This window comes from Coturnix japonica, chromosome 1 (genome assembly GCF_001577835.2).
Source record: "Coturnix japonica isolate 7356 chromosome 1, Coturnix japonica 2.1, whole genome shotgun sequence".
Taxonomy (NCBI): Eukaryota; Metazoa; Chordata; class Aves; order Galliformes; family Phasianidae; genus Coturnix; species Coturnix japonica.
The window spans coordinates 42,670,935-42,696,983 of record NC_029516.1 but is presented as its reverse complement, the minus strand read 5'-3'; the positions used below and the strand labels follow the sequence as shown (position 1 = coordinate 42,696,983).

The following is a 26,049-nucleotide window of genomic DNA, read 5'->3' as shown; positions in this document are numbered from 1 at the left end:
GTCAATTTACAGCAGTGGTTGCTCCAAAATACGTTACAGTGTCTGTCTTTACATAGGAATGGAAAAGCACAAAAGCAAATTGCACCACAAATACTATCATCACGTACAGTTAAAGATTACAGCTTTCATGCCTTTACCTAGGTTGACTGTTCCCTTTGCTTCTATTTGCATTTTCATTGTCTTTAGCATGATTTTAAATTGTGGTATCTGCCTTCAGGATGCTGAATGACATTTCAAGTATATTTTTATTGTGTATAAATTGTACGTTTTCACTTATGGAGTGCCTAACAACAGTAGCTCTTATGAACATGCAAGTTTTTTTTCCACGTGCTTTGGCTAAATTAAACTTCAAAGAAAGAAACCCTAAATACAGGCAAGTTATGCTGGCAGAACAAAATATTGTATTTAATTATCACTTCTGCTTGCAACTTTGTCTACATAAGTCATTTAAATTTGTTGCCTAAATATGGGTAACCATAAATTTTAAAGTGGACTGCACTGCATATTAATTTAGAATAAGATAAATTCTGTACTATTACAGTGAAGAAATTGAGAATACAGCTTTTCCATTGGAATTTTCATATACTTTGTGTCTGGTACTGGTGTTGTTTGCTGTTATAAAAGACAGATTATTATAGCTTTGGATCTGCTGTGGCATTTGAAATCAACTATACTGACACCTTATCTGATCTTTAAGGCAATCCCTACATGGACAAAAGCTCAGTGTTATATTTTAGTAGCTCTTCACAAACAGAGATCAGCTCTTTCTTCCCATTTAGAAGATACTGTGTCTATACCTCTAATTAGTGCCTATCTGTTAGAGCAGTGAAAGGGCCACCAGACGCCACAGGCAATCAAGCGTAAGATGTAACTTCATCATGGAGAATAGTTCTCAATTCCCTTCAACCTAGAGAAATGAATAACATAAAAATGGTGCAAAGCCATGTTCCAACACAGTAAACAGTGTACAAGTTACAACCAGGTATAGCCCAGTAACAGTGTTTGAAAGAAGAGGTATTTCCTATTAACTGAAAAACAAAGCTACTACTTGTTAATTTATTTCTTTTGCCCACAGTTAATTTTAGCTTGCATGCAAATGTAGAATAAGAGTAAGTATTAGTCTGCCTTACATGTTCTGTCTGTTACATTCAACGTATGCTGGAGGAGTAAAAATGAAGTTAGGATTTGATTGATGTTATGGATGTCTGCTGCTAAGCTACTTATAACTGATCCTTTTTTCTATAAGTAGATGGAAATTTGTTGAGAATTGGGGACCCGTTGCTCCAGAAGCGTATATAGATGAGCAGCCAGCACTGAGATGGAAAAGTAGAAGTCTCTGCTCACGTTGTGTAACTTTATTTTGTGTCCCAACCATTTTGCCACAATCAATTCACAAACAAATTACCCTTTAGCGCCCCCAAGTGGATCATTAGAGCCTCATTAAAGACACAGTTTAATTTCAGATTTAATTCTTGAAAAGAAAAGTACCTGAACTGAAATTAACAAGAATGCATTTCTGTAAAATTAGTATAAACCAAACCAGTACATGTCCCTCTAATTTCAGGGGTTAAAAGCATGTTCTCAATTGATGCCTGTGTTTCTTGGGGAAATGCTCCATTTTGCCATGATTTGCAATAAGCAGCTATTAAACAGTTATTTAAATATGTTAATGTTTACATATATAAATTTCTCCCTGCTGCTGGATAATGTTGTTCAAGAGCATAGTGACTAAAGCAGTCACGACAATTCTCAGAATTTTCATTAGAGTCTAGCCAATATTTATTTCCTTTCATTTTTCTGACTTTTCTAATCAATCAGTAGCATCTAAACATAATGAAATAGTTGCTAATTATAAAAAGCTGTGACTCTGGAAAGTACTTATTGTTATTTTGCTGTATGGGTTGAGGGGAAATTTTCAGAAATGGACAAGAAATTGGACTGAGGCATTGTGCGGTTTGGCTTATCTCTCACCTGCAGTCCTGCTGCCTGAAATCGATTTCAAAGGTTCCACCTCCTGTTCAGGCCAAGGCAATCAAGACTTTGTTACAGAAAGTTTTCATAAAGGAATCCATAAGCATCAAAGCCTCTAACTCTGGAATGTAACAAGGGCTACAGATATAACTTTTTCCTTTTAGCCATTGGTTAAACAGCTGCAGCCTCTGAATTTGACATAGAAGCCATTCTTATTTCTATGCAAGGAACTCATTAGTTCATATTTGGTGCTTCTTTCCATTATGCTTTTGGGAAATCATTTGTGGCTTCTGGAGGGGGTAGATGCAGATTTGAGGGCAAAGATAACTTATTTATTAAGTAAAATAGCATAGTTGAAAGGGCATGGGAGAGAAGGGGACATCTGATTTTTCAGAAACCTTTCATTACCTTCTAAAAATTAAAATTATTTCCTATTTTCTGTCTATACTTTTTGCCATCATCAATTTTTATGGCGGTGGATCAGGATCATGAGGTTGTAAAATTTTTTTCTTACGTTATTAATAAGACTATCTTTTGTCATACTGGCACCTAATATGCTTTTGTGAGTTCTATTTATAGCATGCCTCTAAACTTTCACGTGTGATGCTGACCAAGGTGCTTTTCTTCTATTTCAATGTATAAATCTATTAATTTATTAAAGCAAACGGTCCTTTATTTATTTATTTATTTATTTTGGAAGACATAAAGCAGACAGTATGTTCTGAAATTCTCTGTGCAGCTGATTGAATCTAGCTGCCTTACTGGCAGAGAGAAACAAATTTGAGATGCAGGTTTCTGCTGCAATTTAACGTCTGCTCTAATTTGTGTACTAGTCTCCTTTGGACTTTTATGTATACATATATATATACATGTATTCCTTCAAGCACAATCAAGCAGCTATTACTTAAAGCAATTGAATCAAACTTTAAAAAGCTATAAACTTGTGTTTATTTTTAGCTCCTGCCAGCCTCCCCGGTCTGTCTTCAAACACACAGTCTTTGAAATTTAGATTCTATTTCACTTATTTATTTGTCATTTAGATCAAGATTGTCCCAAATTATTTGCCTTCATTAATTTCTCAGGAATGTGCTTCTTGGGAAGGATAGTTCAAATTGTCTTGTCCTCAGAGTGTAAGTATTCAGGGTACGCCTTCTTCCTGAGCTGGTTTTTCCAACGCTTCTGTTTGTCTCCAAGATTCCTTGGCTCACTAGAAAGGTCAAATTCTGTCCTCAGATTCAGATACCATTTATTCAGTGTTGGAGCTATGTGGAACTTCTCTGGAAAATATCTAATCTGTTGGGGAAAAGTCCACTGTGTTTTGAAATCCCCTAACCCACCTAAAGTATATACCTCTGCTTTAAAGTATAAATGCTCTTCCATATGACTAATCACATTATTCTTGTCTCTTATCCTGGATTACTTATGTAACCCTCCCCCTTTGGAAGTCACTCTGTTCAGGGAACTTTTAGCAAAGAGATTCTTCATGCAAGATATAAACAAGTTAAAAGCACAAAATAAGTTATTTACTGTCCAAAACAAACAGTGCATTGCAAGACTAATAAACTAAACATTAAGTCACCCCCCAGAAAATGAGTCATTCTGTCTAATGGTGAAGTAGTCATCACTCAGGTAGGAAATCTCTGGCTTCTGCTGCTCCTTGGAGCAGGCTTACCTGTGACATTGCTGAATTGCTTTCTTCTGATTCCCTTTTTCCTTAGGATTTTATGCCTTTTGAGTTTTGTTTATTCTCAAATCCTTGAGGTGTCAGTTTCCCCATCTTGACAATCCTACTTATGTCTTCAATTTTACCTTTCTTATCTGGCATGCTTTTAGCTTGTGTACTTTCTTACAGCTCCTTCTCACACCCAAGCAATTTTCTTGGAACAAAAAAACAACCTGAGAGTGGTTACACAGCTGTGCTATTCTGAAAGTAGGCCTTGAATCACAGATAGATGAATTCCTGGGAGGAAGGTTACATGTAAGTGACCTGGTTTACATTTTTTTCTCAAGTAGTTCATCCTGCAGAGTGAGCCTCTTCTATTTTTGTACGGTGATCTTTCAAATGGGTGATTCAGTCTTTTTTTTAGAATTAATGTTTAACAAATTGTTTAATATATTCAGTTACATTCCTGATTTTGAGCTTTTGGGGAAATATTCTCTCAAAACTTGCATTCCCGGTTTCTAAGTGGACATAATGATTGCTGTTAAGGATTAGAACAGCGATACTGAAGAGAGAAAATAGCCACCAATGCACTATCTTCTATTAGTTTATAACTGAATACTTCGAACTATTTGTAATATTGCCAACAAGTTTCCCAATTTAAATATGTACTGTGTGAAGAAGTGATCCTTTATTTTAAGTTGCAACTGCAGCCCACTATGTTTTATAGTATAGTAACAAAAGTTCATTAAAGTGACCGTGCTGAAATTGATCAGAGACTCTATACACTACACTATGTTGTCTATAAAATGACCTTAAACAGGTGACTAGAGAAGGCTGTGCTCAAAGGAAAATCATTACGAGCTATCTGCACATTGTTCTTCCAGTCATTAATCACTTCCAGCTGAAGGACTTCTGAAGCAGTTTGTTAATTTTACCAATAGTCTTCTTTCCAATGGAATTTTAAAATATATTGGACAGCAGAGGTCTGTTTACAGATCTCCTCAGAATTTCACTAGGAACCAACTTCCACTGTGAAAACTGTTGGTTTTTTTTTTCCCCTACAGTTTCTTATTTTAACTATATAGCTGCAAAAGACCCCTCTTATGGCATCATGCCATGACTGCTATATTTTTCATACAAGATTTGTCAAATGACTTTAGAAACCCAGACAAGCAGTTCATCAACTTTATCTATGTACTTTTGACTGTTTCAAAGAGCTCCAGTAAGATTCTGAGATGTGAGGTACTTTTACAATAATCACTTTTGACTCTTTCTGGTTGCATTTATCTATGTGTCCACTGCTAGTATGTGCTATTAAATTCCTGGGACAAGCTTAGAGGTCTTTATTTCCAAATTTACACATTGTTACTAGCAATTCAGAAAGTTTGTTCTTCAATTCCTTTTCTATTGTGTCATTTCTCCCTTCAGTAATCTCTCTTGCAAACTGAAGAGGTTTGCAAAATGGCAAAACTTCATTTAGCCACTTCTTACTTCCAAAAATCCTTTTGCTGTATCTTTCTAGTCCTTCTCTGCATAGCTTTAAATGCACAGAGTGCCAGCTATACATGTCTAGTTTCAAAGTCAGAGTTACCTTATTCATATTAAACTTGCACCTACAGATGAAAGTAATAGCAACCTTTGTACTGAGCTTAACCCTCAAAGCTCTTCTTAGACATTAGCCAACTAAAACACCTACAATGTAAATACAAGTTATAGTCTCTGCTTAAAGGACTTGAAAATGAATCACATACTGCATTCAGATTTCTTGATTAGGTTAATGTTTTGCTTAGCAGCCTTTGTATCTATTCCAGCAGAGCAGCTAGCAACTCCATAGCTTGTCTTGGTAATACAATGCCAAATGGATGGTTTTTTGTACAGTTCTCACTTGACAACTTAATTTCTCCTGCTACTTGGCATGAAAGACACCCTTTTTTTAGGAGGGCTGTCCTTCAGATTCTGTTTGACAAATTATTCTGCAACTCTTCTCTTGTTATTAGTTAATTTCCCAAGTGTACCACTCTGCAGAGGCAGGTTTTGAAGAACAGTGAAACATTACATCTCAATAACATTTTCATATGTTGTGATTGTAGATCTACAATTTCTATTCCTTTTCCTCTCTGGAGCCCCATGTTACATTTTAGATCACTGAAAGGAATTGAGAGAACATGGAGCCACAGTCCCAGAGACACTGCTGACTAATAAACATGCCCATAGCTCTTCCTGTAGTTGCTGTAGACTGGAAGTCAGCACTAGCAATATATTCTGTGGAATCTCAACTTACTAGGAATCGTATTAAAAATAAGTTCTATAGGTGTTCAGAAAATTCTCTGTATTACATGTTTTTTATTCATGCCTTTCCAAATATTTATGAGCACTTTGTTAATATAATTAAGAAAGTATTTGAAGTTGATTTATGTGAACAAATATTTTAAAAACAGCTCCGCAGATGCATGTGTGCACACAGACATGCATACATTTATTTATATTTAAATTTATATAATTGAAAGTAAATAATTATCTAGCAAGCTAAATCAAGGACTCCCATACCTCAAGTGTAAATGCCGCTTCTGCAGAGACAACCTGGTGCAAAATCAGAAGTCTTGTATTACAGAGATTTGAGATAGCATAAGATATTTCAGATTCTCTATGCCATCCTGAAGAGTCAAACAGGCTTGTTTTTACTGAGGGACAGATATTTCCAGCCTATGTAAATTTTATGGGAATCTTTAAAGTTCTTTGCCAGGCAGACTGAACTTTGAGTCTTCTTGCTCATTACTCAAGTAATAATCTATGCATTAAGACGCCTATCTACTACATTTGTGGTGTTTTGTATGTCAAAGAACTACAGTTTTGAAGTGGCTAATGCACAGCCTTTGTTGTTATGAGGAAATATGAGGTTCTCCTCTGGCTCATGTTTTTGCAAAACTATGCATTAATAATACAAACAAATCTTAAGCAGGTTTTTTACAACAGGATAGTTGCTCATGTACTTCAAATCACATAATCCGAAGATGGATCTGACACTGAACAGCTTTCATCATGATGCATTTCTTGATGAGCTAAGACATGTATGTGGATTTACTCATTGCTTCTACATTAGTAGAACAGTGCCTCAAATGACATTACATTAATTCTTGTGAGCTGCTACACTAGTAAGTAACTCAGTAAATTACTCTATTTCCTTTTGAAATGGGATCAGTAAGTAAACTGCATGTACAATAAAAGCTATGACGTATAATACAAATAGCATTTTTTCTCCATATATGATTGCTATGTAGATTTTGTTCATCCACAGCACTCACAGGTGTCTCAAAAGGCTTTTAATACATTTTTGTTCCTTTTTCAAGAAGGAAATACTTAGCATTTGCAATCATGTCGTAAATTTCTTCCCTTGGATCTTGCATTTGGAAACATTCTACAGTCAGATTCTTCCTGCATTAGCAGCACCATCAGTCATTCAGTTTGTAAATGACGGTGAATTTTATATTTGGAAACAGTTTTCATGTCGTTGTGTTTCAGTGGTGATTTCTATAAATGTTAATGGAAGCCGTTATATTGTGAAGATGTCCATAAGCCAGTACTGCAGCTTCATAATAAGTTTAACACTTATGTACAAGCTCTGCATGTAACATTTTGCATAAATAGTGATCTCAGCCTCTTAAGCTATTTGATGTGCAAACTTCCATCTGTTCCTCATGGTAATGCAAAATACCTTTTAAATATGTCATCATCTTTTGCCTACACTGTTATTTGCAAAAGATCAAGAGACAGTATAAAGCATGGCAATTTCTTCAAGACATCCACTGTTTACCTCTTTCTACTTCCAGCTTGAATTGTAACAGTGCTCATAGTTGGAGGAGGTGGGAGGAAAAAACACTTATTTTAGTTAAATACAGTGCTTTGGTTCAAATACAGGGAAGCAAAGGAGGAGAAAGCATTTGTGCTCTGGGCATTTTCACAGCATTTACTTTTTTGGTAGTATAATAATCCTCTTTTAACCCATCTAGTATCATTTATACTACAGATTATTTAAGTAGAAAAGACTACATAAGTACTTTGCCATAATTTCCCTAATTCTATATTTGTGTTTCCTTGTATTTTGACAGTAATACGAAATATTTTCTGATAGCAAACATTGTAAAATAATCATATTTAATCTTTAAGTAAAGTCACTGAAAAGTTGGGATTTATTTTTCATAGGTTTCCCATTTTGTCCACTTAGTTCTAATTTAAAGGGTTTCAGTTATATCAAAATATGTTTTTTAACAATGAGTTTTACCTCTTTTCTGAGGTAAATCTTTGCTCTTAGCATAGAATTCTTAAAACCAAGGCTTTTTTCTTTTCTTCTGCCCCACGCACTCTTCAAAACAAATTATAATCAGGTAGTGATTGGCAGAAATTTTTAGCACTAATAATCAAAGCTGAGCAATTTTAGCACCTATTGTGTTCCACCTGCAGGATCATTTTCTTGTCCTGTAACATGCTAGGTAGCACAAATGATTGATTTATAATGCAAGATAATTTTTTTATTAAAGTAACCTACTCTGCCTAGTGCCAGGGAGTTTATTGTCTCTAAAGTATCCTTATAAAATCTCCCTCCATTCAGGCAGCAAATAAATTGCCTTATTTTCTGATTTTCTCTCAGAATCTTAGTGTTCTGTAAGATGGTTCACATTTAAGATTCAGCATGTAATCTCCAGAAAGGAGATTATAGCCGAATAATCCCAAGCCAAGAATTCTTGTTCCCTCTAAATAAGCTAGACAATAACCTCTCATCACAGCCCACAAGCTCTCTACAAAAAGCAAACAAAATAACAAAAATAAGGAAACATAAAATCAATAGTCACTAAATATTCTAAATATTCTCTTGTCCTAGGCAACAATTTGTTTTGTGTTCAGTATTTCAGGAAAGCTTGGGATACAGAGTTATGTTTTATCAACTCAACCTTGTCAGAGTTGGGAAACATGCAAGAAAAATGAATTACTATTTAAATATAATGTTCTTTTTTGGATTCTGCAATCTGATGTTAGTTTAGATATTTTAGACAGATTCTATTTTGAATTTTTCCCTCCAAACATGCAGTCTTTGCATGCACTGCAATGCATTCATTATGGTAGTAATTGTACAGTGTAATAAGAGGTAGTTCCTCTAGGATATTTCATTTAGATTTTGATTCTTGTAAATTACTTGTGCTCTTTTTGTTGGAATAAATTGCTTGTGTCAAATGTGTTCATTTGCTGCCCTCAAAAGCTACTTCTAGCCTATGGCATTTTTAAATCGGTTGTATTGATTGAAGGTCATTGTAAAGTGCCTAAAGTTTGTGGTAGATAAAAGCAAATGAACACAGTGACAGTAATGTTATAAAGCAATAGTTCTGCTTTTACTTTAAAGAAATTAGGCCAATTATAAAAATCATAATGAATTTGCATGGAAATAAAACTGCAGAATTTATTACCTAATGTTTTGAAAAAGATAGATCTTTCTGGCTTTATGGGGTTCAAAAGAGAAAGTCAGCCTCAAAACCTCTTACAGTGTTTATCTATGTTTGTTTGTCCATGTGTCAAACATTTGATTTAGGTGTACTAATGACAGATGCCACTAGAAAAACAGAGTTTGATATTACTTATACTATTTTTCAGGCACTGAAAGCTGGATCATAAATTCTCTGAGCCAAAGTTAGGTTCACCAACTACATTAATTGGATGTACATATATTGGCTGAATGCTATATGCACCTGCTTTCTCCATCATGGGAAAGAATTTTTTTGTCATCCTCCCTTCCACGTGCATTTCTACTTGAAGATGGGAAGTGCTCAGTCATAATGTCTTTGTTTCGTATACCTTTCCAGTAAGCTAGAAGGAAGAGCATATACAATCATGTGCACACATAACACAGCAGCAGAATTATGCAGAGTTAAGTACTTTAAACATTTGTGTTCCCACTTGCAATATGGTTCTACTGTATTTTAGTGAATGTAACCAAATGCAAAGCAGATTGTGCTTCCCATCTTAGGAGTAACATTTAGTTAGGATTTATATAAGCAAAAATATCAAAGCCATACCTGAGGAGGATGGATGGCAAACCACAAGGCTAGTTCATAAATTTACATTATTAAAGAGTAGTTAGAAATCTGTGCTGCTGCTTTTGCTGAAGCTGAGAGCAGTTTGCAAGCAGAAATAATTCTTCTCACCTGCTCTTAACTGTAAAGCGTACAGTAGCAGTATCACATGACATCCACAAAAAAGAAGGTCTTTTTTTTTGTTATCTACTTTGACCTGGGAACATTTTTTTCCTAATCTATGGCTCCCTGGGAAGCAGAAGCAGTAAGATGTGACTTCAAGTGAGAGGAAAAAAAAAAAATAGAGATGTTCAGTATGTCTCTAAGCATATGGGGTGGTTGGCTTTGGAAATTCACTGGAACAAAAGCGTGGGAAAGAGGAAACTGAGAACTGGAGACAGTAATAAATAAGGGAGTTGTATGCAAGGATGAGATGGTGAGAGTGGGAAACAAATGTCATTAAATTGCTTAGTAAGAAAGGTTAGAAATATACAGGAGAATAACATACACAGAATATACAGCATTGTTTAAAACAAACAAACAAACAAAACTAGGTCCTTACTTTATATCTACAATGTAAATATACATTCATACATTCATATGTTGCAAATATAGCAAATCATTTTCACAGTTACGTATTCCATTTTGCTTTGGTCTTCCAATTTGTTAGCTTTTGGTTAGCTTGCTGGGTCTTTGCCTTAGGCAGTTGCCTTCATGGATGGCTAGAGAGCTTCTAGAGCACTCTCTGAAATATGATCTGAAATTACAGGTTCTCTCAGTATTCTTCCTGCTATTGTTAGCAAACACTTCCAGGAAATCAAAACAATAATTCACAGGGGGAAAAAAATGGAAGGTGACTATGTCATAAAATAATAAAAGGAGTAAAATATGGATATTGTTCCAGGTAAGATTTGAGTCAATGAAAACTTGACAATTTAAGGAAGATTCTTTGAAGATAATTCATTTAAGCTAAGGTAAAAAGCAAAACAAGACATTTTCCTGTAGATTTTTATTTAATTTAATTCATCTTTACACCATAACATTTTGAATGGTCACTGGAAATCACATAAGGAACAAAAGCAAACTGGCTGCTGTCTTCTCTGCACGGAGTGCAGGAGGCACTGTTAAGCTGAGATTTTGTGTTTATTGCTGACTATTTTTAATATTTCTATAAGCAACAGAATTCTAGCATTTCTGTTTTGTTGTTGTTATTATTGTTCTAATGGGTATTTCTTCTTCTGTGTAAGTATATAATGAGCAACTGAGTCAAAAAAGATGTTACTCATAATGGAGTACAGATCCACTAACAGAGAAGTGAAAACATTTACTTGGTTCTGAAACTCACTTTGTTTGACTGTAAATGTACTCAGAAGGTCTGAATTGTAAATCTTCTGATGGGAAAATGTCAAGGTAAGTTTAAATGAATAAGAATCAGAAATATGTGTCGTGATACTGCAGAAATCTGTCATCAGAATCACAACAGGCGTGATTCTAAATACTTAAAATCTTAGATTCTTTATCACATCCTACTGATGATTTTAAAGTGGAAAAATTAAATAACTGAATAAATAAATAAATAAGAAAACTCTTTCCAGTTATCAGTCAAAGTGAGTGTAGGATGATGTGGTAAGGGAGATATCTGTGTATACCAAAGCATATTATTGAATTGTAAAAGAGATGAGTATTACTGATAATATCCACAGTCAGTCTTTACACGCAACTACGAGTACAACAATATAAATGTAGCATGCTTTATTTATTTTGGAAGCTAGCTGACACTTCTCCCTGAAGAATGCCATGTAGAATCAATTCCTCTTATTGTCTATGTTGTTTTCTGCTTCAGCCTTTTTGTCTCAAGGGCTGTTTTCATGAAGATGTTTCAGAGCTCAGTTAGCACTCGCTATTAGCTTTCCACCTGAGTTTTTTGTCCTGTTCAGCTGACATGCTGAAAGTAAGTTGTAATTATACTTAAAGAAAATATTTGGAGGTTTCGTATCTTTGATGCTTTATTCAATACAGTTGAAAAGTTGACTTGGGGGTGTGTACATCATTGTGTGTGCGTGCGTGCAAGCACGTGCTGTGTGCAAAATTCTGGAGGTCTCTATCTTCCCATAAATCTGCAATATTTTTGCAATCCAGCACACTTATTCAGTGCTTTTGTTTGGGGTTGTTGTTGTTGGTGGTGGTGGTGTTTTGGTTGTTTTTTTTTTTGTGAGGCTCTTGAGAATGCTTTAAGTGTACAAGCTGACTATTGCAATAACGTTTGGTGAGATTTATGGATGATATGTAAAGAAGTATACATTAGAACATAAAAATGGAGCATACATAAAGTATACTTTTATGCAGCAAAAAAAAAAAATCACTTGAGATTTGAGAGATTTTGAAATAAATCATTCATGTTTTCTTTAACTTGTACAAAACATACCAGGCCATACTGTACTTTAACAGAAGAGCAGTAGAAGAGTATCCCTACAAAGTGATAAAATTCGTCTTCTGTCTATGTCAGTGGAATTCATATTTACAATTCAGACATAGTCATAAGAGATACATGTCTAGATTCTTGTTCTAATCATTGAAGAGATGCAGTCTTTTCTTTGATATGAATCATCCCATCATAAAGCAAATGCTTAAATTGCATCAGATGACTCATGCCTTAAAGCTGCCTGTTTCTTTCTTCTGAGTTAAAGGGATCCAATCCTTATTCAGGTACTGAGGTTGCTGTTGAGGATATTTATGTTCCATAAAATGAACACCCTTCTAAATCTGAACATGACATCGTGCATGAGAAAATAGAATAGGAATTATTGACTAAAAAAACCTGCACACAAACAAAAGGAACACACACACAAAAAGGCAGTCGCAGTACAGAACATGTTGCCCTAGAACCCTGTTTCTCCATTGTGGAAACATACTGGAAAGCTTTGGTATGTTCTGAGAATATTATTTTAGTTCACCGTTTTATACTAACACTTTTTATCATTAAGAATTACTGGATATTCCAGGCTGCTAAGTACGACTTTATTCCTTAGGAAAGTCATATACCCGTTGGTTTTTGGTTTGTTTAGTTTTGTTCTTTCAGTCCTGCAGCTATGTGTCACATTTACTTCTATGGTAATTGTATTACAAAACAAAACAAATTTTGCTGTATCTTTTATAACAAATGCTCTTAGGTACATATTGGAAGAGCAGCTTGAGTAAAAAGTATTTCATTTTTAGTTTCAATTTAATAATGTGCCTTTTTGTGAATAATACTAGAATTATCCTCTATAAAACAGATTTTCAGGTCCCATTTTTAATACACACGTGCTCTATCCTGAGATTGTATGTCAAATTCTGTGTCTCTTATTCAGGCAAGGTGTGTCCAATTCAAGTAGCTCAGACCCTGGCATCTGTTATCCAGAAAACTTGTACAAACATTTTTCTAGTGGTCTGTTAGAAAATGCATACATATGTGGCATAGAAGGAATGGCATCTGATTATGCTCTGCTAATACTGAAGATGGAAGAGCCACACAAGCAGAGTAATTGGGTCCCACTCATATTCCTGACATTAGTTTAGAATACCAATAAGTTTGAATACGGTTTGAATATAGGTTCTAGTAAGATATGCTATCAAAACATATTGTAAATTTCCATTAATATTTCTGTGCATCGTTTCATACCATTTTGCACATAGCACCAGAAAGATTGTATCATACGCTTCTGGGAATTGAGAGATAAAGGAAAGTACTTCTGTTTTGAAGATAGCAGTAAAAGAATTAAATACTATTATAGATACTTCTGCGGAGTCCAGAGGAGACATGACAGAACTCTATATGATGTGTGAAAGCAGAAAGGTATCCGAATAATATATTAGACAAACAAGAATCTAAAAACATTAAAAAAGTAAAGGAAAAACGGTTTTGTGCAGTAAAGTAATAGTCCTGCAGGGCAAGAATATGAGCCAGAAATCATAGGAGTCTCCCTATCCCGAACTTCTGTGGTTCAGTAGTAATACTATATTTTAAGTCTCCTGTAAAGCAGGAGAAGCAGCACGTTGCTGCTTCTAGCATCATAGAGTCGTTGTAATAAGTGAAAGCTCCACTAGGTGGTCCTGGTGCTCTTCTAACAAGTATCAATGTTAGTGCACGGCAATTTTACTTTTTTTATTTTTTCCTTTTCTTTCTCCCCCCATGTTGTTCTATTAGCTATTGTGAATATGTCAGAAATTAAATATTCAGCTACATGAAAATGGCTATCTTAATAATATATTTCTTGGTTAAGTAGAGAACACTCTTGGTCAAAGGTGTGACAGTTATACAGTGAAATTCCATTGGTAATTATAGTTAGTATTTATCAGACAAACTGCTAGAGCTAGGATTTACTTAAGACTTAAAGCTTTTCTTCTGTGAATTGTACTGTATAATCACAGTAAACTTGTAATTAGTTTCCTTTCAGTAAGGTATCATTAATCCAGTATAATTTTAAATGAGTATCCTTATTGCATATACAATGCTGCTGTCATTTAGCGTGGTGTGTGTCTGAAGAACCAAGAGCAACTCTACAATCATGGGAATTTTCTTTTTTTTTATGGGCCATTGCTTAAGATAAAGGGGTGGCTTAAACAGATTTCTGCTCTAGAGCCCTGCTATGGACTACAGAACTCAGTTTGCTTCAGCTGTGCTTGCATTTTCCTAATAAAATAGCAAATGTATTTCATGAAAGTGTTGATGGGTGATATGTACAGATTATTATGGATAATATTACAGAAAATACCACAGAATCAATATGATAAACAAGGTCTGCGCATCAGATGTCTGTTGGTGGAAGATGGACTTGTAGGTAGCAAATATGAGCCAATCAACAGCAGCCTTGATGATCCTTTAGAAATCATTGGCAGAACCAATGAGATCTACAGTACAACATAAATTCTCATCAGTCAGAAATGAGAGCTCAAATCATGTGCTACAGGTAATCTCAATTCATTCAACACTAGCCTTCAACCTTAGATATTGACTGTCAACCTGAAAATTATATTATTGAACACTCATCTTTAGAAATTTTCCTTTTTTAAGTTTATTTGTCTGTAATTTTTGTTATGCAGGCTATATCACATTTAATAAGAGTGATAACTGTTCTTAGACAAACGCGGAGAAGCCATAAAACTGATAGGACAAAGTAGATATTTAAAAACAATTTTAAGTTAAAAACAGTAGTTCTTTAGAAAAAGTCAATATTAGTACCTAACAACTACACTTTCCCTCTTCACAGTCCTCACCTAGTCCTTCTCAGAACATTTTTTAAGAAGCCCTTGAAAAAAATGTAGATTCTCTTTTGCTTTATTCTGTTTTCCCGCTGAATGTGCTTTACCCTGATATTACTTATTTTGTCTCAGTTGTGCTAAAACTCATCTTGACTACTGTCTTGCTTATAACAGTATTTTATATGAAATTCTAACTACTTGGATCTCAACAGGGAGTTTTAATTAATGCCAAAAATATTCCGTTTTTGTCTTTCTTACAATACTGTCACATAATCAGCAGATGAAAGGTTTAAATTTTAATGTACACTCCAGTATAGCCCTTTGATTTGTGTTGTAAATACCATTCAGGCAGTCTGCTCTTACTGTTTTGCTGTATTACTATACATGCCTTAAAAGAAAAAAGACTTTAAAAGTTGATACAAAGATTTGCCAAGAATAATCTAGCTATTTGACTGTGATACATCTTTCATCATAATCCTATTTCTTTCCAGCATTTTTTCTCTTTCTCAGGAGTCTCATATTGTGATATTCAGGTTTTTGGATTGCTTTCTAAATTTGACATCAACTGTAAATTAAAGCCGGCTACTTTTTCCATTGCTCATCTGTAGACATTGCTACATTAATATTGTAAACTCCTCAGAGCAAAGATTGCTTTATTCTCTGAGTGGCACTTGGTACAGTGGCTTTCTGAATCATAATTGCTGTTCTTATCCATGCCAACAGAAGAAAAAATGAGTAATTTCTATGTTTTTTTTTTGTTGGTGTTTTCAATTTTATTTCCATTTGATCAGGTAAAAAGCAGGTGATCTGGAATCCCTCTGCTTTCCTTCACCAACAGATTTGCTACGACTGCCTGCCTTGCAGTGCACAGATCCCACACACCTGCTTGCCCACTGAAAGTTAGTTCATTCTTCACAACAGAATTGTTGACAGCCACTGAATCAATCCTTTCATATTTCTTAGCTTGTGAATAACTTTCATCAGCAATTCTTTGCAAGTCTTATGGTATTACAGAAATTGCACTGGGGGTGTCTCACCCCTGGTTTACTGCAGAACTCCAACACTCCACCGTACCTTGTGGGAGCATTAGTGGGGTGAAGAGGACGCCCTGTAGTTCGGCTGCAGAACCTTTCCTTGCTACTGACAATGCCTGAGCCAGAAATGAGTCAACTTTTCTTTAATATACCAACAGAACTTTCAAGCTATCTGATTTAAATCTGAACTAAGCCAATGTGTAACGCATGCCGCAGATCCATGGCACGTATACTGGAATCACTTTGCAGAAGGCTGAAAGCAGTGCTTTATCACTGGCAGTGTGGTGGAAAGAGTAGGTTTTTGAGAACAGATATACCAAGAGTCCAGAAGTGTCTGGGCTCTACATAGGTCAGGCCTCCCTGGAGCTGTGGTGCTAAGGGCTCCCATGGATCTGTCAGGACATGACCCAACAACCAGGGCCCATGTATACACAGAGCATGGAGGTGAACACCTCATCACAAGCTTATGAAACTTAGTGAACATAGTAACTCCTTTTCTGCTGCAGTTGTTAAGAACCTCCAGAACATAATAACCTGGTTGCTTATATAATTGACATTATATCAGTAATTTTCCATATGCCATTTTGTATTTGTGATTCCAGTCTATTTAGATATTTCTGCCAGTTCATAGAGTTGAATGCAGTGACCTATTTGCTTACGTCTCTTTTGACAAAATTTGAGTATAGTAGGCATAAATCTACTTTACTGGGGATTGCTGATGCACAGATGTAGCAGGTAATCATTTTTTATTGTGAATCTCTTTAGAACATAGTTAATGTTACAGGTATATTTTGAACATTTCTACTTGGTTCCTTTTGTCGGATATGTGACTTTTACCTTTGCATGAGAGAATCCAAGTCTTTCTTGCCATAGATAGCTTTTAGCTATCTATACACCTTATTTATAGCAAAGACATTCCGTAGATATATTCAAATGGGAAATGAGGAAAATTGTGTGGAACAACTTCTGCACTGCATAAACATCATTTTAACTTAACACAGACTCTTGATAAACAATATTACAGTATTTAAAGACATACTGCAGCACTGTTGATTTACTGTGTGATGATGCTATTGACCTGTTCAAAGGCTACCATAAAATGGGTAATAAAAGTTGCACAAAGTATGTATCCAAATTCTGTGTAACTGAGCTCTGTCCCAGCAAAAAAATTACCTTGTTACCTCTCAGTTGTGATCTCTATTGTAGTGGTCAGGGATGAGAGCAATATGTGCATCACAGCAGTGATAGAGTGTTGAGTAATATGCCAGAAAACTGATGTTTTTCAGGTGGCGAACTTAAATAGCATAAGGTAAGTACTAATCAAGTTGCATGAGGGACGCTCTGAAAGTAATGTTTCCCATCTTATTATGTTAGCCTGTGACATCAGAGGCAGATGGTGGCAGTAAGGCTGTAGAGGTTGAACCTTCCTGACAGTATTCCATTATGTTTTGTTGCTGTGCGAGAGATGGCAGCAGAGGGGCAGTCTGACAAAACAGTGTCTGACATAGAAGTGTGTATGAAGCAAAAGTGTGTCGCTGAATTCCTTTGTGTGGAAAAATTTGCACCCACTGACATTCACTGATACTTGCTAAACACTTATGGAGACCAAACAGTGCATGTGAGCACAGTGAGGCCACGGGTGATGTGTTTCAGCAGTGATGACAGCGACTTGAAGGACAAGCCATATTTTGGACAGCCATGCACATCTTTAACGCCACAAAATGAAGACCATCTTAATTAGTTTACTTATATGAATCAGTAGATTATGACCAGGGAAGTGTGCCAGAGCTGAAAATCTTCAGTATGTTAGAAACAACGGTGGCAATGTTGGAATATCACACAGTTTGCACCAGGTGAGTCCCACAAAGGCTCACAGAGTAACTGAAAGAACACCATACACAAGTTTCTCAGGACATATTGAATCAATATGAGGCTGAAGGTGAATTTCCTGGATTGCACTATTATCAGTGTTGAGTCGTGGTGTCACTATTACAAGCTGGAGTCAAAACAGCAGACCATGGAATGGCAACATGTGAATTCTCCATTGAAGAAAAGGTTCAACACACAGCCTCCAGCAAGTAAAGTTATGTGAGCTGTCTTTTGTGTTAGAACAGGAGAGATCCTCCTGGATTTTCTGGGACTTGGACAAACCATCAGCAATGCCTACCAAACTGAAGTCAGGCTTGAGAAGTCTTTTTGAAACGTGAAAAAGCCAGACCCCACACCAGTTTGAAGACCATGGAGCACACTGCTAATCTAGGCTGAACTGCCCAGCCACACCCATTTCTTAATCCTTATTTGGTGCCTTCTGAATTCCATCTGTTCTGACTGATGAAAGATGGACTGTGTGAGTGACATTTTCCTGGCAATGACACCATCATAGCAGCTGTGAAACAGTGGGTCACATCCCCTGGTGCAAATTTTTGCAATTTCAGCATACAGGCTCTTCTTCATAACTGGCAAAAAGCATAGAATCATAGAATCATTAAGGCTGGAAAAAACTAAGATCATCTAGTCCAACCATCAACCCCACCATGTCTACAAACCATGTTCTTCAGTGCCACGTCCACACAGTTCTTGAACACCTCTAGGGAAGGTCACTCCACCACCACCCTGGGCAACCTGTTCCAATACATCACCACTCTTTCAGATGATAAATTCTTCCTGATATCAAACCTGGACCTCCCCAGTGCAACTTAAAGCCATTACCTCTTGTTCTTATGCTAGTTAGATTGGAAAAGAGGGTAACTCCCAAATGCATAGCTAACAGTGGTGACTATGTTGAAAAATAGTGTTTTGTAGCAGAGAATTTGCTCTATCAAATAGTGTTCTTAAAATAAATAGGAGGCATTACTTTCAGAGAAACCTGCATCTATTATTTTAAGGGAGATTTAGAGAATGCTAGAAATAAAGAGACTGAGTTAGATTGCTAACTAACCATCATTAGGGACAGTCCTTTGAAATGAAGTGATATGATTTGACTCTCACCTGTTCATCCAGAATTTCATCCTAGAAAAGCAGATGTTGAAACAAGAACGGTCCCTGGCCCTGTGAACCGTGCCTCTGAGGGTGCTAATTGCCCATCTCAAGGAGAAGGCTGTTAGTTAATCAGTGTGGAATATCAGCAGTGTGGTGCCTGGGCTTATTCCCTGGCTGTTTCACTGAGCATGTTAGCCATAAACAGAGGTATCCTTTCTGGAGTGAGCAGCTTTTCTCCACAGGCTCCAAGCACTCTAATGGGCATTACTGTTTGATCCAAAAGCTGGTTGTGATGTAGTTTCACTCAGCGGGTTGGTTGTCTGCTCCTCTCTCTTTGCTTCATAATGCAAGTTGATGGGAGCACTGGCGAAACTTGATGTCTGGTTTGGCATGCAAAAGAAGAGCTTATGCCTCATTCTCTTTCAAGTGGTCTTACTGCATTTTTGTTAGGAAAACTTCTGAGCAAACTAGCCAAGTAATCTGGTTTTGTACGTACAAAATAAAATACTCTGACCCACAGTTTCAAATCACATTTGACAGAAATAAATAAATAAATGAGTATTTGAATTTATATACAACAACCTATCAATTTTAGATTTCTGATCTTTTTCTCTTGGGTGCAATGGGTGAATTAGATTTGAAGCAGTCTGTATTTGTTTTTATGAGATCTATAATTCTTTCTTTCCCTGCTGCACAAAAAGGACTCTTTTCCCAGAAGTGCTTGGAGAGAAACACCAAAAAATATGAAGCTGTAGCCTCAGCCTTTAGTTTTTGTTCATATTCTGCCTCAGTTCACTCTCCTGTGCTGCAGCAGTAGGTAAGTAAAGATATGACTCTTTTCCCATCTGGATAGCAACAGGAGATTACTGAGCCAGGAGGAGGCGGGTGCTTACTACATGTGGTGTAGTGCACTCTTTACTTAGTTGGGTTGTGCCACCTGTAATATCAGTATTCATAGTATTCATTGTTTCCCTTGGACTACAAGACTTCTGTACATGTCAGTAGTGAGTATGTAGGGTTGTTTTATGAAAATCCTCAATCAGAAAATGCACTGCGTTTAGCATCTCAGAGAAACATTAAGAAACACTCAAAGTTTCTAATTCTGACTATTCCAAAGCATTCAGCAGCTATCACTTGGATGTTAGTCACAACGAAGATGAATGAAACCAAATGCTAAGTCCTGTCTGTCTCAGTTTGGAGAAATGAATCTCTGCAGTAGGGTGATACATCTACCTCATCCCAAGTGTGTTTTTTTCTTAAGAGATTGTGTAGTTTCTTGCATTTGCAGAGTCTACCATGTTATTGAACACCATCAAAGAATGCTCCGAAGTATTATGAAGGGAGGGCAGGTATTACAGAAAGCATTCAAAAAGTGATCAAGAAAAAGAGAACACCTGTTCTGGAAGGGAAAGCATCTCTCTGGACCTGCATGAAAGCTCACTGTAAGAAGTGAGGAAACAGAGGGCTATCAAAAGTAATGAAGCCACCAGAAAAGGTATTTTTCTTTTTAATATCATGGTTCTTATGAGTGTGTGTTTCTGTGGGAACAGAAGTCATACTTTCTAACAGACACTGTTAGAAAATGTATACAGACAGTATACATTTTTTCATTAACAGCTCAAGCCTGCATAGGTCAATCACAACGTCCTTTTCAGTCATTTTCTTAGTTTTACATTTCACTTTAAGAAGCTGCCTTATTTTTCAATATGCTGTTTGGACACAACAGGTATACTGGCCCCCAGAATGAATATTGAATTTCATTGTTAGCTGTCATCAAATGATACATGCCTTGCAGAATGGGAGTGTTCCTGAGAAGAAACAATAAACTTAAATTAATGTAATAGAAAACAACTAGCCTAATTCATGGCCTGTCTAGTAATTACTCTTAATGGTCAAAAAAGGTGCTCAGATGATGGCACCAGAATAGCTGCCCAACCTTTTTTCTGTAGTTGCCAAGTTGCTAAACATTATCATGAATTTTTTCACTGTGTTGGTTTAGTAAGTTTGAATTTTATATCTTGAATTTGCTAGTACTGAAAACTAAAGCTTGCAAGGCCAGAAGGTCATCCAGATCTTCTATAATTAAAGCTAACCAATGTAAACAGGACCTTCTGGATTAGGAGTATGCAAGCTTGCAGTATCTACTGTTTTAGCCTCGTTTAACATTTGGTCCGTTAACAAGGAGTATTCCCAATAAAGTGACTTATCAATATTACGTATTAGGTCCTCAGAGGATCTGAATCAGTGTTGCTCCACTGCCAACTTATCTTTCACATATTGCATATCTAATACTTGATGAGAAATGCACTACACTGAATATTGCTTTTAACTCCCTCATACCTTTGATTTCTTGTCGAGATGTTGCAGTTCGAAGTGAGAAGATACTGCATATGGTCTCACAACAACAGAAGGAAGCCAAAGGACAGGTCAGCTGTACAACAACTCTGAACTTATGGAAGAATAGAAGATCAAAGGATGATGTCTTCCCCCCTTTGTGCAAGGTGTCATGAAGGTAGCAAAATTCCAAGAGTACAAGTAAGGGGAAGATAATAAGCAAGAGCAGGATATGAACCCCTTTAACTTTCCATGGAGATGCTATGCTCTGCATTTTAAAAAACAACAACTGAAAAACAGCAGCAAAAAGGAAAAGTGTAGAAGAAAGCTAGTTAAAAAGATAAAATAATCTCCTGGACCAATTGTCTGAAGAATGAAGACACTTTGCTGCATTCATAGCCAAGCTATCGCTATGCTTGTAGTGTCAGTGTCCCCTGTCAGGTGTGCTATACATCAAAACTGAATTAGCAGGAAAGAAGTACACTTCTGTCTCCTAGAAAAGTAGAATAAAAGCAAAAGCTGGAAAAAAAAATATTTAAGTGCCTGTTGTCCAGTAGGATATGCAAAAATGACATGCATAACAACCCCTTCTGCAACATGCAAAACTCCAAGAGTACTCCTGGTTCTGCTCTTTGAGACAAAAGCTCTGAAAACCTCCTTGTGTACCTTTGGAAGGCAGTCTTTCAAGTCCCCATACCACCTTCCCTGTTGGCTTTTCTTATTAAAACAAAAATATAAGCAACAAACTTCTTTCTTCCCTGCTGTCGTTCAAACAGAAGTGTCTCTATTCTAAGACACCTTAATATACCTAGTTGCCTTAATATACTGAGTTATTTTATATATCCTAAAGAATGGTACCCATTTTTTGTCTCCTCACTCTGCAGTGTTATCTGACTTCCTGTTTGTCATGTATCCAGTCTACTGCAGTGGCCTTTGTTTTAGGAATAGAAGTCTTTCAGGATATCCTATACTTCCAGTTCTTATTAACCTCATTTAGCTTGGAACAAGCCTGTGCTTGCTTAGTTATGACATAAGAACTGTAACAGAACATGAAAAGGGAAGCACAGCTTTGCTGTCAGTGAGAAAAACCTACAATTTTTCTTCTGAAACTATTCCCGTATTTATTTCTATGGGCTGCTTTCTTGCCTTTCACATTATCGTTCCATCTTCCTTTGGAGAAGTAGATGTGAATGAGTGAAAGTCATCTACTGGCAAATGTTCATGTTGTGGTTTATGTGCAATGGTGAATCATGAGACTGAGTTATAGGGCAGCAATGAATTACAGGAGTCCTGAGAGTTTTCAAATTTTGCAAAAACCATAATCAATTTTAACACCAAAATTTGATCAGTTAATAAGTATCATCCTTGGAGTGCATAGCACTGGACTCTCCGTTTCTCTCACTTGCTCTCTCCACTCCAAAAGTGTTCCATCTATATGAGATACCTGAAACCATGTCTATTCTTCTTCCTGCATTGCTGTCTTTCAGGCCATCCTTAGAGTCATCTGCTTGAATTATGGACGTGAATTTTAAAATTGCAAGCACTGAAGTAAAAATTACTCAAATAAATTGATTTTAATACATACTATTCCAGTTTTACCACCTTGCAACTGTATATAAGAAGCCTCTGTAGACCTGAGAGAGAGCTGACTTCTCACATTTTCTTGGGTAGAGGCAGAAAACGTTAAAAAGCCTGAGAGCATGCTGTCATTCCCAAAGTTCAAACTGACATCCTGGCTTCCTCTGGAGCATACCTTTAGTAGATTTGTTTTGGAGGCAATTCACAGCTCTGTCTCAAAGCCACATTAGCCATTCATTTTTTATAAGGTATGGAAACACTATCAAGTTTCCAAATTAACTGTTTCTTTTCTCACTCAGGTTTCTTTCTGTCTACAGCAAGCAATCAGTTGTAGTAGGGGTTAAGTGATCCATGCCCAGATGGCTTCACTGACTGCAGGTATAGAGCCTGAAAGATGGAGTTACATACATCTACTTGGGCTTGGGTTTCAGTTTGGATACAGCTAGCATAATTTACCTTAATGCCAAGTTAACAGTTTTAAAGGTTGCAAGTAATTTTTCTGTACATTGTGAAATTGTACAAATTGTTTATTTTGCTGCTTCATGATCTGTTTGCATAGAGATCCATGACTCTAATGTTTATCCATATACATAGTGCATATTGATTATGTGCTGATAATAATTCACTCTGTCATTTATTTATTTATTTCCAAATGAAAGTAATGGAAAGCTAAAAGCAAAACATTCCTCCAATAAACTTGTTGGCACAAAGCTTGTTTTCTTCTGCTTGTACTGCATGTCACAGAGCATTATTACAGTGGTTGTAACAAAGCTGAGCTCTTTCAAAAATTATAATAAAAATGGTAAACAATGTAAAAACAAAGACTGTGTTCTGTCATATCTAAAAGTAAGCAATGCAGTTGTGAGGAAGGGTGTGTACATTGACTACTGTGTATCATACTATTCTTGCTTAGAAGTAATTTTTCTCTTCCTTCACTCATATCGGTGATGACTAAAGATTTTGAAATAATTCCTCGTGAATAATAGATTCAGTTACTTTTAGCCCTGTTTCTTCATGTGATTCTGTCATGAAGATCTTATAATTTTCCTAAATGTATTCATGAGATAATTTCCCTGAGTAAGTTCTAGTGTGTATATTGTTCACAATTGCAAATATTTGAAATTCAACATCGAAGTTGTTTTGAAGAGCTTTGATTGGGTGTGTGAGTCATACAGTATTTTGCTATTCCGAGACTGCTTAAAAGAAGCTTACAGTTTTTTATTACTAGTCGCATTTGCAAGTTCAAAATTTGTTGTGTTCTTATTCCGTAATACTCATTTTTAAAGCTTCTTTTTTTTTTTTTTTTTTGTCATCTGTTCTGTTAAGTGACTTCTTTGTCTGAATAGGAACACAAAATTATACTCAGAATGAGTCCAAATGTTGCCAATGTAGAGACGCAATTTTTCCAAGTAAATATTTCTGAAAATGCTTTTCAATCAGATATCTCTCTCATCAACTGGCCATTTCAAATACACTTTGACATATGTGCCTGAATTTTCTCTGAATTCCCATAAAAGCAGGGCTTTATTTGGAGTAACTTTAGAACTGGGGTACTCAAATGCTGAAAACTGGTGGAGAAGTGATTTAGAGTGGGTCATTTGTAAGCTGAAGTATTTGGTGCTGCAATTTTTTGTACAGACAGCAATGCATTGCTCAATAGTCCAAAGTACCTGGATACAACTAAAAGTTCTGGTTTTGCATTTGCAGTTTTCTTACTCCCTTAAAGGTACTGGAGCTTGGACTAATACTTCTAGGATAGAATTAAGATGAGCATATGATTCGCATACTTTAAAGTTCTATAACTAAATCAAAAGTGTCTTTCTGACATATGAGTAATTATATACAGTAATGAAAAATTAAAGCTCTGAGCCACTAATACCCCAAGGCAGCTGCTCTGTTTTGCTGATACATCATGCTGAATTAAAATGGTCACTTTTGGCCTGCTCACCTAATTCACATGCTCTCTAATGGAATGTAATACTTTATTACATTTTGGTTGACCGACCCTTTACCTCTAATAATTTGTGGAAGATACAGAAGCAAAACAAAAGCTATTGATCTCATACTCCACGCAGTGTAGTGCTTACTATAAAAAGTATTTTAAAAGAAAGTTATGTATGAGAATGTGTTCATTCATATAGTTTCCCAGTGTCATTAGTCACATCCAGCACTGCATTTAATATAATGTATTTTAACTGTAAGTACTTAAATCTATAAGAAAGACTTCAGTGGGATTTTTCACATTCAGAACTCAGAATATGCTTCAATTCTTTGTACACTGGAAACTTGGAAGCATGTACGAATTGAATGTACTCTATGATTCCAACTCTTTTTGCTCTCTCTGATAACTAAAAATAAGTATATACTAGCATAACCAGAGGAAAATTACATATATTTTACAGCAAGCTGTAAGTGTTCCACTGAGTTTATTCAACTCAATTCAGTACTGTGTAACTTTCCTCCAACAGATTTCTTAAATGTCTTAATTGCCAAATATAAAGACTCTTTTCAAGTAGCATTTCTAAGATGACTTTTATCAGCAATATGGTTAGTAAAGTTAAGTTTACTGACGTTGGTGTATCTTAACTGTCGTTTTCATTCACCTCTGTACTCTCAGGCAGAAAATAACAATATATTTACAAAACTTATAACCAAATACTGCTTTCAGTTGTGTTTTCTCATTTCAGAGTAGCTATTCACTTCCCAAGTAGTTATTCTGGAAATAATTTAAAGTAATTGAGAACAGAGGATGGCCAAAGTTTCCATGTTTGTACATTTGAATTGTCTGCTTTTCATTTCTAGTAGTTGGCAGATGCTCCTTCTTGCAACCTGACACAAGTCTTTGAAGTTGTACCCACTAAATTATTGTACTGAATAAACAATAGACACATTAAAACGAAGGGTATTTTTTCAGAGCGATTCCAACACTTAGATGAGGTAACGCTCTGACAACAAATACTGTCGTTAAAACACAAAGAGATTTTATATTATGCCCTTTGTAAAGATGTGCTTAAAATTTAGCAACACTATCTAGCAACCAAAGAGAGTAATTACAGCTTTCTGCTTCTCGTACATTGTGAATTCATTTAACAGAATAAAGACAAGGATATCCCTTATGTTTTATGATGGCTTGTTCTTCTGCCTTTTTTTCACGCAGAGGGACAACCATACCTTACATAGGATCCCAGCA

The 26,049-nt window shown here is 36.0% G+C and overlaps 1 protein-coding gene and 1 long non-coding RNA gene across 12 annotated transcripts in view; both read left to right on the top strand.

Annotated features, from left to right (window-relative positions):
- Positions 1 to 23,681, top strand: LOC116653331. Its single transcript, XR_004306920.1, has 2 exons — positions 1 to 20,442; positions 21,306 to 23,681. It is a non-coding gene; the product is annotated as an uncharacterized LOC116653331 (long non-coding RNA).
- ANKS1B (ankyrin repeat and sterile alpha motif domain containing 1B) overlaps positions 1 to 26,049 on the top strand; it is a 393,719-nt gene that overhangs the window by 242,439 nt on the left and 125,231 nt on the right. The window lies entirely within an intron of this gene.